This window comes from Cetorhinus maximus, unplaced genomic scaffold (genome assembly GCF_964194155.1).
Source record: "Cetorhinus maximus unplaced genomic scaffold, sCetMax3.hap1.1 HAP1_SCAFFOLD_215, whole genome shotgun sequence".
NCBI lineage: Eukaryota > Metazoa > Chordata > Chondrichthyes > Lamniformes > Cetorhinidae > Cetorhinus > Cetorhinus maximus.
The window spans coordinates 162,734-175,744 of record NW_027596187.1 but is presented as its reverse complement, the minus strand read 5'-3'; the positions used below and the strand labels follow the sequence as shown (position 1 = coordinate 175,744).

Sequence of the window (13,011 nt, the reverse complement as noted above, 5' to 3'; positions counted from 1 at the left end):
GATCCCTCCCTGTGAGGCCCTTGTTAATCAGTCTCCTACCTATCAAACCCATTAGCAATCAGAGCCACCATGATCAGTGGACAGGATTTTAAATTGATTGAAGTGCTCTGTGACATCTGGACTGCAGCCTTGTCATGTTCAATTCATCCATTTGCTGGGTCCATTGATCTTCTTCAATCTTCTTCCTTTACATTTACCAAGAAAGTAGATGAAGGAAAGGCCGTGGATGTTGTCAACATGGACTTTAGTAAAGCCTTTGACAAGGTCCCACATGGGAGGTTAGTTCAGAAGGTTCAGAGACTTGGTATCCATGGAGAGGTTGTAAACTGGATTCGAAATTGGCTGTGTGGGAGAAGACAGAGAGTGGTAGTGGATGATTGCTTCTCAGACTGGAGATCTGTGACTAGCGGTGTGCCTCAGGGATCTGTGCTGGGACCATTGTTGTTTGTTGTCTATATCAATGATGTGGATGATAATGTGGTAAATTGGATCAGCAAGTTTGCTGATGACACTAAGATTGGAGGCGTTGTGGACAGCGAGGAAGGCTTTCAAAGCTTGCAGAGGGATCTGGACCAACTGGAAAAATGGGCCAGAAAATGGCAGATGGAATTTAATGCAGAAAAGTGTGAGGTGTTACATTTTGGAAGGACAGACCAAGGTAGGACATACACAGTAAATGATAGGGCACTGAGGAGTGCGGAGGAACAAAGGGATCTGGGAGTTCAGATACATAATTCCCTGAAAGTGGCGTCACAAGTAGACAAGAAAGCTTTTGGCATACTGGCCTTCATAAATCAAAGTATTGAGTATAGGAGTTGGGATGTTATGGTGAGGTTGTATAAGACATTGGTGAGGCCAACTTTGGAGTATTGTGTGCAGTTCTGGTCTACAGGAAGGATGTCAGTAAGATTGAGAGAGTGCAGAGAAGATTTACTAGGATGTTGCTGGGTCTTAAGGAGTTCAGTTACAGGGAAGGATTAAACAGGTTAGGACTTTATTCCTTGGAGCATAGAAGAATGAGGGGAGATTTGATAGAAGTTTACAAAATTATGAAGGGTATAGACAGAGTAAATGTGAGTAGGCTCTTTCCACTTAGATTAGGAGAGATAAACACGAGAGGACATGGCTTTAGGGTGAAAGGGGAATGGTTTAGGGGGAACTTCTTCAGTCAGAGAGTGGTGAGAGTGTGGAACGAGCTACCATCTGACGTGGTAAATGCGGGCTCACTCTTAAGTTTTAAGAATAAATTGGATAGATACATGGATGGGAGAGGTCTGGAGGGTTATGGACCAGGTGCAGGTCAATGGGACTAGCGGAATAATATTTTGGCACAGACGAGAAGGGCCGAATGGCCTGTTTTCTGTGCTGTAGTGTTCTATGGTTCTATGGTTCTATGTGTACTAATCCCTTCACATGCATTTGTGACTTTTAAATTGACACACACGCAGACAAAATCATTTAAAAGAAATTTATTCACTGAAATAAAGACTATCGTATCAATGTGAAATAAAGTTAGAATCTTTTTATGACACAATAACATAATAAATATTATTCTTCCTCTGTCTTTCTGCCCAGTGATGAAGGGGAAGGGGGAAGGTGAACAGTCAGAGGTTGTGGTTCACATTGGCACCAACGACATAGGTAGAACAAGTGATGACACCTTAAAACAAGAATTTAGGGAGCTAGGTAGAGGATTAAAAAGCAGGACCTCAAAGGTTGTAATCTCTGGATTACTCCCTGTCCCACATGCTTGTGAGTATAGGAATAGGAGGATAGAGCGGATGAATGCATGGCTCAAGAGATAGTGCAGGAGGGAGGGCTTTCATTTCCTCGGTCACTGGGTCTGTTTCTGGCGAAGGGGGTGCCTGTACAAGTCAGACGGATTGCACCTGAATCGGAACGGGACCGATATCTTTGCGGGGAGGTTTGCTAGTGCTGTTGCGGGGAGGACGGATGGTGGTGAGGGGCAGGGGTTCAACTAATTTGGCATGGGGATGGGGTACAGAGTGGAGGTACAGTAGGAGATGTTGCACAGCCAAATATAGAAGAGAAACTAAGTCAGTTTGGAAGGCAGAGCAAATATAGACCTGTTAAGGCACAAGGGAATAATGCAAGGCTGGATTGCAAGTCTGGAGTCTTACAAGTAAGGCAGATGAATTGAGGGTGTAGATTAACACAGGGGAATATGATATTGTTGCTATCACAGAGACATGGTTGATGGAAGAGCAGGATTGGCAGCTCATTGTTTCAGGGTATAGAATCTTTAGGCGTGACAGGGGGGTGGTGGGGGTGGGTGCTGTAAAAGAGGAGGTGGCATTGCGCTATCGATCAGGGAGTCAATTATTGCCGTAAGGAGGGATGGTATCTTAGAAGGTTCCTCAAATGATGCCATTTGGGTAGAACTTAAAAACAGGAAGGGGGCAATAATTTGCTGGGGGTGTACTATAGGCCTCCAAACAGTCAGGGGAAGATAGAGGAGCAGATATGTAGGCAAATCTCAGAGCAGTGTAAAAGTAATAGGGTAATTATAGGAGGGGATTTCAACTTCCCCAATATTAACTGGGATAGTCTTAGTGTGAAAGGCTCAGAGGGGCAGAACTCTTAAAGTGCATCCAGGAGAGCTTTTTGAGTCAGCACGTAGAAAGTCCTACAAGAGAAGGGGTGGTACTGGACCTAATCTTAGCGAATGAAGCCAGGCAAGCGGTAGAAGTGTCAGGGGGGGAGCATTTCGGGGATAGTGACCATAACTCTGTAAGATTTAAGGTAGTTATGGAAAAGGACAAAGTTGGACCGGAAATAAAGGTCCTGAACTGGGGGAAGGCCGATTTCAATATAAGACAGGACCTAGCCAAAGTGACGAGCAGCACCTACTTGTACGTAAGGCTACATCAGGCCTGTGGGTGTCATTCAAAAAGAAAATAGTGAGAGTTCAGGGCCAACATGTTCCCGTAAAGGTGAAGGGTAGGACCAAAAAGTCCAGGGAACCCTGGATATCAAGGGATATAGAGGTTTGGATAAGGTTAAAAAAGGAGGCTTATGGCAGATACAGAGGGCTGAAAACAGCGGAAGCCCGAGAGGAGTATAGAAAGTGTAGGGGGGTACTTAAAAAAGTAATTAGGAGAGCAAAGAGGGGGCATGAAAAAACGCTGGCAGGCAAGAGAAAGGAAATTTCCACAGCATTTTATAAATATATTAAGGGCAAGAGGGTAACCAGGGGAAGAGTAGCGCCCATTAGGGACCAAAGTGGCAATGTGTGCATGGAGCCGGAGGATGTAGGTGAGGTTTTAAATGATTACGTTTCATCTGTGATGACTATGGAGAAGGACGATGTTGGTGTAGAAACCAGGGAGGGGGACTGTGATATACTTGAACAAATTAGCATTGAAAGGGAGGAGGTATTAGCGGTTTTAGCAAGCTTAAATCCCCAGGCCCAGATGATATATATCCCAGGCTGCTATGTAAGGCAAGGGAGGAGATTGCAGGGGCTCTGACACTAATTTTCAAATCCTCTCTGGCCACAGGAGAGATGCCAGAGGACTGGAGGACAGCGAGCGTGGTACCATTATTCAAGAAGGGTAGTAGAAATAAACCAGGTAATTGCAGGCCAGTGAGTCTTACATCAGTGGTCGGGAAACTATTGGATAAAATACTCTGAGGGACAGGATTAATCTCCACGTGGAGAAGCAGGGATTAATCAGGGATGGTCAGTGTGGCTTTGTCAGGGGGAGATCATGTCTAACAAATTTGATTGAATTTTTTGAGGAGGTGACGGGTTGTGTAGCTGAGGGTAGTGCTGATGATGTAGTCTACATGGACTTCAGTAAGGCTTTTGACAACGTCCCACATGGGAGAATGGTCAATAAGGTAAGAGCTCATGGGATCCAGGGCAATTTGCGAATTGGATCCAAAATTGGCTTAGTGGCAGGAGGCAGAGGGTGATGGTCGAAGGTTGTTTTTGCAATTGGAAGCCTATGACGAGTGGTGTACCACAGGGATCGGTGCTGGGACCCTTGCTGTTTGTAGTGTACATTAATGATCTAGACGTGAATATAGGAGGTATGATCAGTAAGTTTGCAGATGACACGAAAATTGATGGTGTCATAAATAGTGAGGAGGAAAGACTTAGATTACAGGACAATATAGGTGGGCTAGGAAGATGGTCAGAGCAGTGGTAAATGGAATTTAATCCTGAGAAGTGAGATGTTGCATTTTGGGAGGACTAACACGGCAAGGGACTACACAATGAATGGTGGGACCTAGGAAGCACAGAGGATCAGAGGAACCTTCGTGTACATGTCCATAGATTCCTGAAGGCAGCAGCACAGTTAGATAAGGTGGTTAAGGAGGCATATGGGATACTTGCCATTATTAGCCGAGGCCTAGGAGAGCAAAGCAGGGAGGCTATGTTGGAGCTGTTGAAAATGCCAGTTAGGCCACAGCTGGAGTACTGTGTGCAGTTCTGGTTGCCACATTATAGGAAGGATGTGATTGCACTGGAGAGGGTGCAGAGAAGATTCACCAGGATGTTGCCTGGGCTGGAGCGTTTCAGCTATGAAGAGAGACTGGATAGGTTAGGGTTGTTTTCCTTAGGGCAGAGAAGGCTGAGGGGGGACCATACAAAATTATGAAGGGCATAGAGTAGATAGGAAGAAACTTTTCCCCTTAGCGGAGATGTCAATAACCAAGGGGCTTAGATTTAAGGGGCAAGAAATTTAGAGGGGATTTGAGGAAAAACTTTTTCACCCAGAGGGTGGTTGGAATCTGGAACACATTACCTGAGGTAGAAGCAGGAACCCTGACAACATTTAAGCATTTAGATGAACACTTGAAATGCCTTAGCATACAGGACTACGGGCTACGTACTGCAAAATGGGATTAGAATAGATAGGCGCTTGATGGCCAGCACAGACATGATGGGCCGAAGGGCCTGTTTCTGTGCTGTATAACTCTATGACTAAAAGTTGGTCAACACCTCGCTGACTTGAAAGCCAGCTGCCCCATGGATACTACACTGCGGGCGGCTTTAATTACTTGAGAGCGGAACTTCCACCCCATCAGGGCTAGGTAGTCATGCCCTCGGGTCCTGCTGGCCATCCTGATTTGCCAGCAGTTCAGTAGTCTCAAAAGTGCCAAAAATGGTGACTGCCAGGACTACAAGCAATCCGCACGAAAGGAGATGTCTCCCAGACTTGAAGATAAGTCCAGGCATTCTTGGCAGGCAGAGATTGGAAAACCCAGTGAGGGGAGAGGTGGGGTATTGAGCTTTCGAGCCCTGAGGTGAGGTATGATTGTGGGGTGGGGGCTGCCCTGGTCCCTGTGATGGATACCGGGAACCCCCCCCGCCCAAAATGTAGGTAACCCTCCTTCCTCCCTGACAGCAGCAGCCCACGCTCTCATAGCTTCTAGCTGGCTGCCTTCCCCTACAGGCTGAAAAATTGCAGAGGAGGGGAAATGAGGCCCTTATGTGGCCTCAACATGCCTAAGAATGAGCAGGTTGCCTGATGCTTTACTCACCACTCCAACCATAATATGGGGACGGGTCAGGCTGGTGCACGGGAAGGCCGCAGGCTGGCCCCCTGCTATATTTTATATGCCCTGCCCTACCTTCAAACACGCTGGCGGGTTTATCGTATAATCCACTCCTATGTGTCTCAATTGGATCACCTCTCATTCTTCTAAACTCCAATGAATATAGGCCCAACCTGTTCAGCCTTTCTTCCTACAACAACCCCTTCATCCCCTCCACTGAACTGCATCCAATGCAAGTATATTCCTCCTTAAATAAAGTAGCCAAAACTGTACACAGTCCTCTGGGTACAATCTCACTAATGCCCTATACATTTGTAGGAAGACTTTTCTACTTTTAGACTCCACCCCACTTGCAATAAAGGTCAGCATCCCACTTGCCTCCTTACTTACTTGCTGTACCTGTATGCTCACATTTTATGATTCATGCACAAAGGCACCCAGATCTCTTTGTACCGCAGCATTCTGCAGTCTCTCTCAATTTAAGTAATAGTCTGCTTTTTTATTCTCCTGCCAAAGTTGGCAACCTCACATTTTGCCATATTATATTCCATCTTCCAAGTTTTTGCACACTCACTTAACCTATCCTTCTCCCTTGGCAGAATCTTTGTTTTCTTCTCAAAACTTGATTTCCTACCTATCTTTGAATCCTCTGAAAATTTGACTGCAATACACTCAGTCCCTTCACCCAAGTTAATATAGATCATTAATAGTTGAGACTCCAGCTCTGATCCCTGTGGCACTCCACCAGTTACAGTTTTCCCAGCTGAGAATGACCCATTTATCCCCAACTGATGAGCACTTGGCACGTCATAACATTCAAGGCCAAGTGCTGTTAAATGGGATTAGGTAGGTAGGTCAGGTGTTTCTCACGTGTCGGTGCAGACTCGATGGGCCGAAGGGCCTCTTCTGCACTGTGTGATTCTGAACTCTGTTTCCTGTTATTCTCTCCAATCAAGCAGACAGCCAATCAAGCAGACAGCTTTGTCCTGGATGGTGTCGAGCCTCTTGAGTGTTGTCGGAGCTGCACTCATCCAAGAGAGTATTCCATCATGCTCCTGACTTGTGCCTTGTAGATGGTGGACAGGCTTTGGGGAGTCAGGATGTGAGTTACTCACCACAGGATTCCTAGCCTCTGAGCTGCTCTTATAGCCACACTATTTATATGGCTAGTCCAGTTCAGTTTCTGATCAATAGTAACCCCAAGATGCTGATAGTGGGGGATTCAGCAATGACAATGTCATTAAATGTCATGGAGCGATGGTTAAATTCTCTCTTGTTGGAGACAGTCATTGCCTGGCACTTGTGTGTCACAAATGCTACTTCCCACTTGTCAGTCCAAGCCTGGATATTGTACAGGTCTTTCTGTATTTGGACACAGACTGCTTCAATATCTGAGGAATCACGAATAGTGCTGAACATTGTGCAATCAGTGAACATCCCCACTTCTGAAAAAAACTCAGCAGGTCTGGCAGCATCTGCGGAGAGGAACACGGTTAACGTTTCGAGTCCGTATGACTCTTCAACAGATCTAAGTAAAACTAGAAGAGAGGTGAAATATAAGCTGGTTTCACCTCTCTTCTATTTTTACTTAGTTCTGTTGAAGAGTAATACGGACTCGAAACGTTAACTGTGTTCTTCTGCGCCGATGCTGCCAGACCTGCTGAGTTTTTCCAGGTACTTTTATTTTTATTTTTGTTTTGGATTTCCAGCATCCGCAGTTTTTTGCTTTTATCCCCATTTCTGACCTTATGATGGAAGGATGAAGCAGCTGAAGATGGTTGGGCCTAGGACACTACCCTGAGGAACTCCTGCAGTGATGTCCTGGAGCTGAGATGACTGACCTCCAACAACCACAACATCTTCCTTTGTGCTAGGTATGACTCCAACTAGTGGAGAGTTTTCCCCCTGATTCCCATTGACTCCAGTTTTGCTAGGGCTCCTTGATGCCACACTCGGTCAAATGCTGCCTTGATGTCAAGGGCAGTAATTCTCACCTCACCTCTGATGTTCAGCTCATTTGTCCATGTTTGATCGATGGCTGTAATGAGGTCAGAAGGTGAGTGATCCTGGTGGAACCCAAACTGAGCATCAGTGAGCAGGTTATTGCTAAGCAAGTGCTGCTTGATAGCACTGTTCATGACCCTTTCCATCACTTTACCGATGATCGAGAGTAGACTGATGGGGCAGTTATTGGCCGGGTTGGATTTGTCCTGTTTTTTGTGTACAGGACAAACCTGGACAATTTTCCACATAGCCGGGTAGATGCCAGTGTTGTAGCTGTACTGGAACAGCTTGCCTAGGGGCACAGCAAGTTCTGGAACACAAGTCTTCAGTACTATTGCCGGAATATTGTCAGGGCCCATAGTCTTTGCAGTATCCAGTGCCTTCAGCTGTTTCTTGACATCACGGGGAGTGAATCGAATTGGCTAAAGGCTGGCATCTGTGATGCTGGAAACTGCCAGAGGAGGCAGACAGACCATCCACTCGGTGCTTCTGGCTAAAGATTTTTGCGAATGCTTCAGACTTATCTTTTGCACTTATGTGCTAGGTTCCTCCATCATTGAGGATGGGGATATTTGTGGAGCCTCCTCCTCCAGTGAGTTGTTTAATTGTCCACCACCATTCATGACTGGATGTGGCAGGACTGCAGAGCTTAGATCTGATCTGTTGGTTGTAGAACCCTATCACTTGCTGATTATGCTGTTTGGCATGCAAGTAGCCACCAGATTGAAACCTCATTTTTAGGTATGCCTGGTGCTGCTCTTGGCATGCTCTCCTGCACTCTTCGTTGAGCCAGGGTTGATTCCCTGGCTTGAGTGGAGGTTATGCTGGGCCATGAGGTTACAGATTGTAGTTGAGTACAATTCTGTTGCTGCTGATGGCCCACAGTGCACCATGGATGTCCAAACTTGAATGGTTAGATCCTTTCGAATTTATCTCATTTAGCACAGTGGTAGTGCCACACAACATCAATGTGTAAACAGGACTTGGTCTCCACAAGGACAGTGCGGTGATTACTCCTACCGATACTGTCATGGACAGATGCATCTGCGGCAGGCAGGTTGGTGAGGACAAGGTTAATTATGTTTTTCCTTCTTGTCGAATCCCTCACCACCTGCCGCAGACCTAGTCTAGCAGTTATATCCTTTAGGACTCGGCCAGCTTGGGTTGTGGTGGTGTTACCGAGCCGCCCTTGGTGATGGACATTGAAGCCCCCACACAGCATTCATTCTACGCCCTTGCCACCTTTGGTGCTTCCTCCAAGTAATGTTCAACATGGAGGAAGCACTGATTCATCAGCTGAGGCGAGGGCGGTACATGGTAATCAGCAGGAGGTTTCCTTGCCCATGTTTGACCTCATATCATGAGAATTCATGGGGAACAGAGTCGACTTTATACCACTGTGCCACCACCTTTGTTGGGGCTGTCTTGCTGCTGGGACAGGAAATACCCAGGGATGGTGACGGTGGTACCTGGGACATGATCTGTTAGGTATGATTCCGTGAGTTTGACTATGTTAAGCTGTTGCTTGACGAGCCTGAGGGACAGCTCTCCTAATTTTGGCACAAGTCCCCCAGATGTTAGTAAGAAGGACTTTGCAGTGTCAACAGGGCTGAGTTTGTTGTTGTCATTTCCAATGCTTAGGTCGATGCTGCATTGTCCGTCCGGTTTCATTCCCTATTGACTTTCTCGTAGTATGATACAACTGAGTGCCCTTCTGGGCTATTTCAGAGGGCATTTAAGAGTCAACCACATTACTGTGGATCTGGAATCACATGCAGGCTAGACCAAGTGAGGACAGCAGATTTCCTTCCCTAAAAGGCATTAGTGGGTTTTTCTGACTTTTAATTCCAGATTTTTATTGAATTCAAATTCCACCATCTGCTGTGGTGGCAACCCAGGGTCCGCAGAGCACTACCCTGGGTCTCTGGGTCACCAGTCCAGTGACAATACCACCAAGCCACTGCCTCCCCGCCATGCTGGCTGTTCACCCTCTCCTTTCAGAACTGGTTGGAGAGCGAGAGGCACTCAGGGGACTCCTGTACCACCTTTTGAGCTCTGAAGACGAGTAATACGGACTCAAAACGTTAACCGTTTCTCTCTCCACAGATGCTGCCGGAGCTGCTGAGTTTTTCCAGCATTTTCTGTTTTGAATTCTACCTTTTTGACTGCCTGGTGGTCACCCATCCTCTCTCTCCCTACACACACTGAAGCTGTGGGGTGGGACCACATCTAAAAGTGTGCTATCCATGAAGCTCCCAACCTCACAGATGTGCCATAGTGATGCCAGATGCTACTCGAGTTCCGAAACCCAGAGCTCAAACTGTTTGGGACTGACGCCACAAATGGTTATCCAGGGCATCGCACAGGGTGTGCACTCTCGAGGGTGGATCAGCCCTACCATTTCTCTTTGTATTAACGAATACTCATGTTACTACTAATAAAACTTACTACTGACAGTAAACCTTACCAATAATAACAAACTTTACTACTATTAATAAATCTTACAAATACTGATAAAACCTACTAATACTTAATTCATCTTACTAATGCAAATAGAAGATGAGGATGGCAGATTTCCTTCCCTAAAGGGATTAGTAAACCAGGTGAGTTTTCACAAAAAATGATGACAACTCATGGGCACCATTACTGCAACTTGCTTTTTAACTATTAATTGAATTTAAATTCCACCATCTGCCAGATGGGATTTGAACCCATGCCCACAAGGCATTAGCCTGGATTACCCATCCAGTGACCTTACCACTTTGCCACCACCTCCTCCAATTATCACCTTGCGGACCCGATCCAAGACCAGATCCACGATCTCCTTGCCCACGGAGCAGTGGCCCCGGGCGTAGTTATTAGCCGCATCCTCCTTGCCGGTGATGAGCAGCTCGGGGTGAAAGAGCTGTCGGTAGGTGCCCGTGCGGACCTCATCTGGAGACAGGGAACAGAGATTTAACAACAGGGACACAGAGAATTCAGGCCATACTTCACTGAGTTTAGTGAGAACAATGACTGAGCAACCCCATCAACAATCTCTCCTCTTACCGATCACAGTGGGCTCCAGGTCTATAAACACGGCTCGGGGAACGTGTTTCCCCGCCCCCGTCTCACTGAAGAAGGTGTTGAAGGAGTCGTCACCACCTCCGATGGCCTTGTCACTGGGCATCTGCCCATCCGGCTGGATCCCATGCTCCAGGCAATACAGCTTCTAGCAAGCATTCCCGATCTGTACACCAGCCTGGCTAACGTGAACTGAAAGATGAGGATAAAGAAGGCGCCTTAGAAGACTATTGATGCAGGGAAAAGGTAATGCATTCGATTCCAGTTACTTGTGGATCCTGCCTACTCGCTATGGATCCCTGTGTTCCACTTCATTCCCCACTCCCTGCCCATTGTAGTTTTCCTGCTGCTTTTGTCCCCTGTGGTTGTCCCCTCTCCATGTGCATTCTCTCTCCCTCTGGGACCCCCTCTCCTTGTGGGTTTCTCCACTTACTGTACATTTGTTACTCAGTTTGACCCGCCCATTTCCTAAAGAACTCTATATATTATTAAAAGATCCCACACTCCCTGAACATCATTTACCTGTGGATTAATGCTTCCCTGCCCGCTAATGGGTTTCTCACTCCCAGTTCATGCGCCCCCTCTCATCGTTCCCTTCTCCATGTGGTTCCCCCCTCTCGATGGAATTCCCCATCTGCTTATGAATTCCCTTCTCTCTCCAGTGGAATCACCTCTTCCTCCCTGTTGGTTCTTCCCCTCCCTGTGGATTTCCTCTCTCCCTCATGATTCCCTTTTCCGCTCTGTGATTCACCAGCCTCTCTCCCTCTTTCTCAAGATCTGGATACTTCTCTTCCTATGGATACCTGTCCTCTCTGTAGATCCATACCCTAACAATCATTCATCTGAGTGGATCCTTCTCTCTCCGTAGGTCTCCTTCCTTTGTGGAATAGCTTGGGATTTCATCTCTCTATCACTGATGATCCTATTTTTCATGGATTCCCATTTTAGTTCATTTGAATATCCCTCACACAGTGGACTCTCCTCTCTAAGTGGAGTTCGTCTCTATCTCCCTCTGTAGATCCTTCTGAATCCTTGTGGATCACCCCTCATGCTCCCTGTGGAACCCCCATTCTCTCTGTGGATCTCTCTCTTCTTTTGGAACACTCCTGCCAACGAACCCAGTCTCCCTGCGGATTCCTCTCTCTTTATTCCAGGCATTTTGCATAGGGTTTTCGAGAGGAGGGGGGAAGCTATGACAGAACTTTAAACGTTTCTTTTCGTATGTAAGCTTTTTAAAAAAAAAATTAACAACTTGCTGAGTGAAAAATGTGTGACAATAATAAATTGATACTTTAAAAGATGAGTAATAAATGAATGGGGCCATTAGGGTGTGAAAGGTTGAGCGTTTGTGTCCAGCTGACTCCCAGTCTCAGGGTGGCTCATTCGCTTACCCTCAGCCCTTTGAGAGTGGGTGAGAGTGCCTATTGTTGTGTGGGGCTGAAAGTGAATGAGAACCCTGTGAATGGGACAGACACACCCTCCCTCCCTCCCTCCCTCCCTCTCTCTCACACTCATCCCACACCCAGCCAGCCTCCTGCACTCACTCAGCCAGCCTACCTCAGTTTTGGTGGGGGTGGGGGTGGGTGGGGGGGGTCGCAGGGGGTGGTGTGGCGCGATCAGAATGGAAATGAGACCTAAAGCAAGGCCTGAATCTTAGCTGTGTGTGAATGCAGGTGCCCGCCGAGAGGAGGGATGAGAACCGGGCGTACACGAGGAGAACTGGGCAATGCAGGGGATAGCCGGGGGGAGGGTGATGGAAAGCCGGGGGAAACGCGAGGAGAACAAAGGACAGCCAGGGGAATGCGGGAGCAACCGGAGGATTATGGGGAATAGCTGAGGGAATGCAGGGAACCGCCAGGGGGAATATGGGGATCAGCTGGGGGAACATAGGGAGAGCAGAGATCAGCCTAGAGAATGTGACCACAACCGGCCAGAGGGCTGGGAGCTGGGGGAAAGTGGCTGGGAGCCACAGGAAAGCATGGTCAAGAGTCTCTTTATGTTCACAAACTCGCAGTCGCCGGTGTGACCATCTCCAATGAGAGAATCCAACCATCGCCCCTTGATGTTCAATGGCATTACCATCACTGAATCCCCCACTATCAACATCCTGGGGGGTTACCATTGACCAGAAACTGAACTGGGACCAGCCATATAAATACTGTGGTTACAAGAGCAGGTCAGAGCCTAGGAATCGTGCGACGAGTAACTCACCTCCTGACTCCCCAAAGCCTGTCCATCATCTGCAAGGCCCAAGTCAGGAGTGTGATGGAATACTCCCCACTTGCCTGGATGAGTGCAGCTCCCACAACACTCAAGAAGCTCAACACCGTCCAGGACAAAGCAGCCCGCTTGTTTGGCACCACATCCACAAACTTCACTCCCACCACCACCTACGCACAGTGGCAGCAGTGTGTA

General features: G+C 47.3%; 1 pseudogene; it reads right to left on the bottom strand.

The window, feature by feature from the left end:
• Positions 1-11,036, bottom strand: part of LOC144673050 (tubulin alpha-1C chain-like) — a 41,359-nt pseudogene extending 30,323 nt beyond the window's left edge.
• Between the last annotated feature and the right edge of the window lie 1,975 nt (positions 11,037-13,011).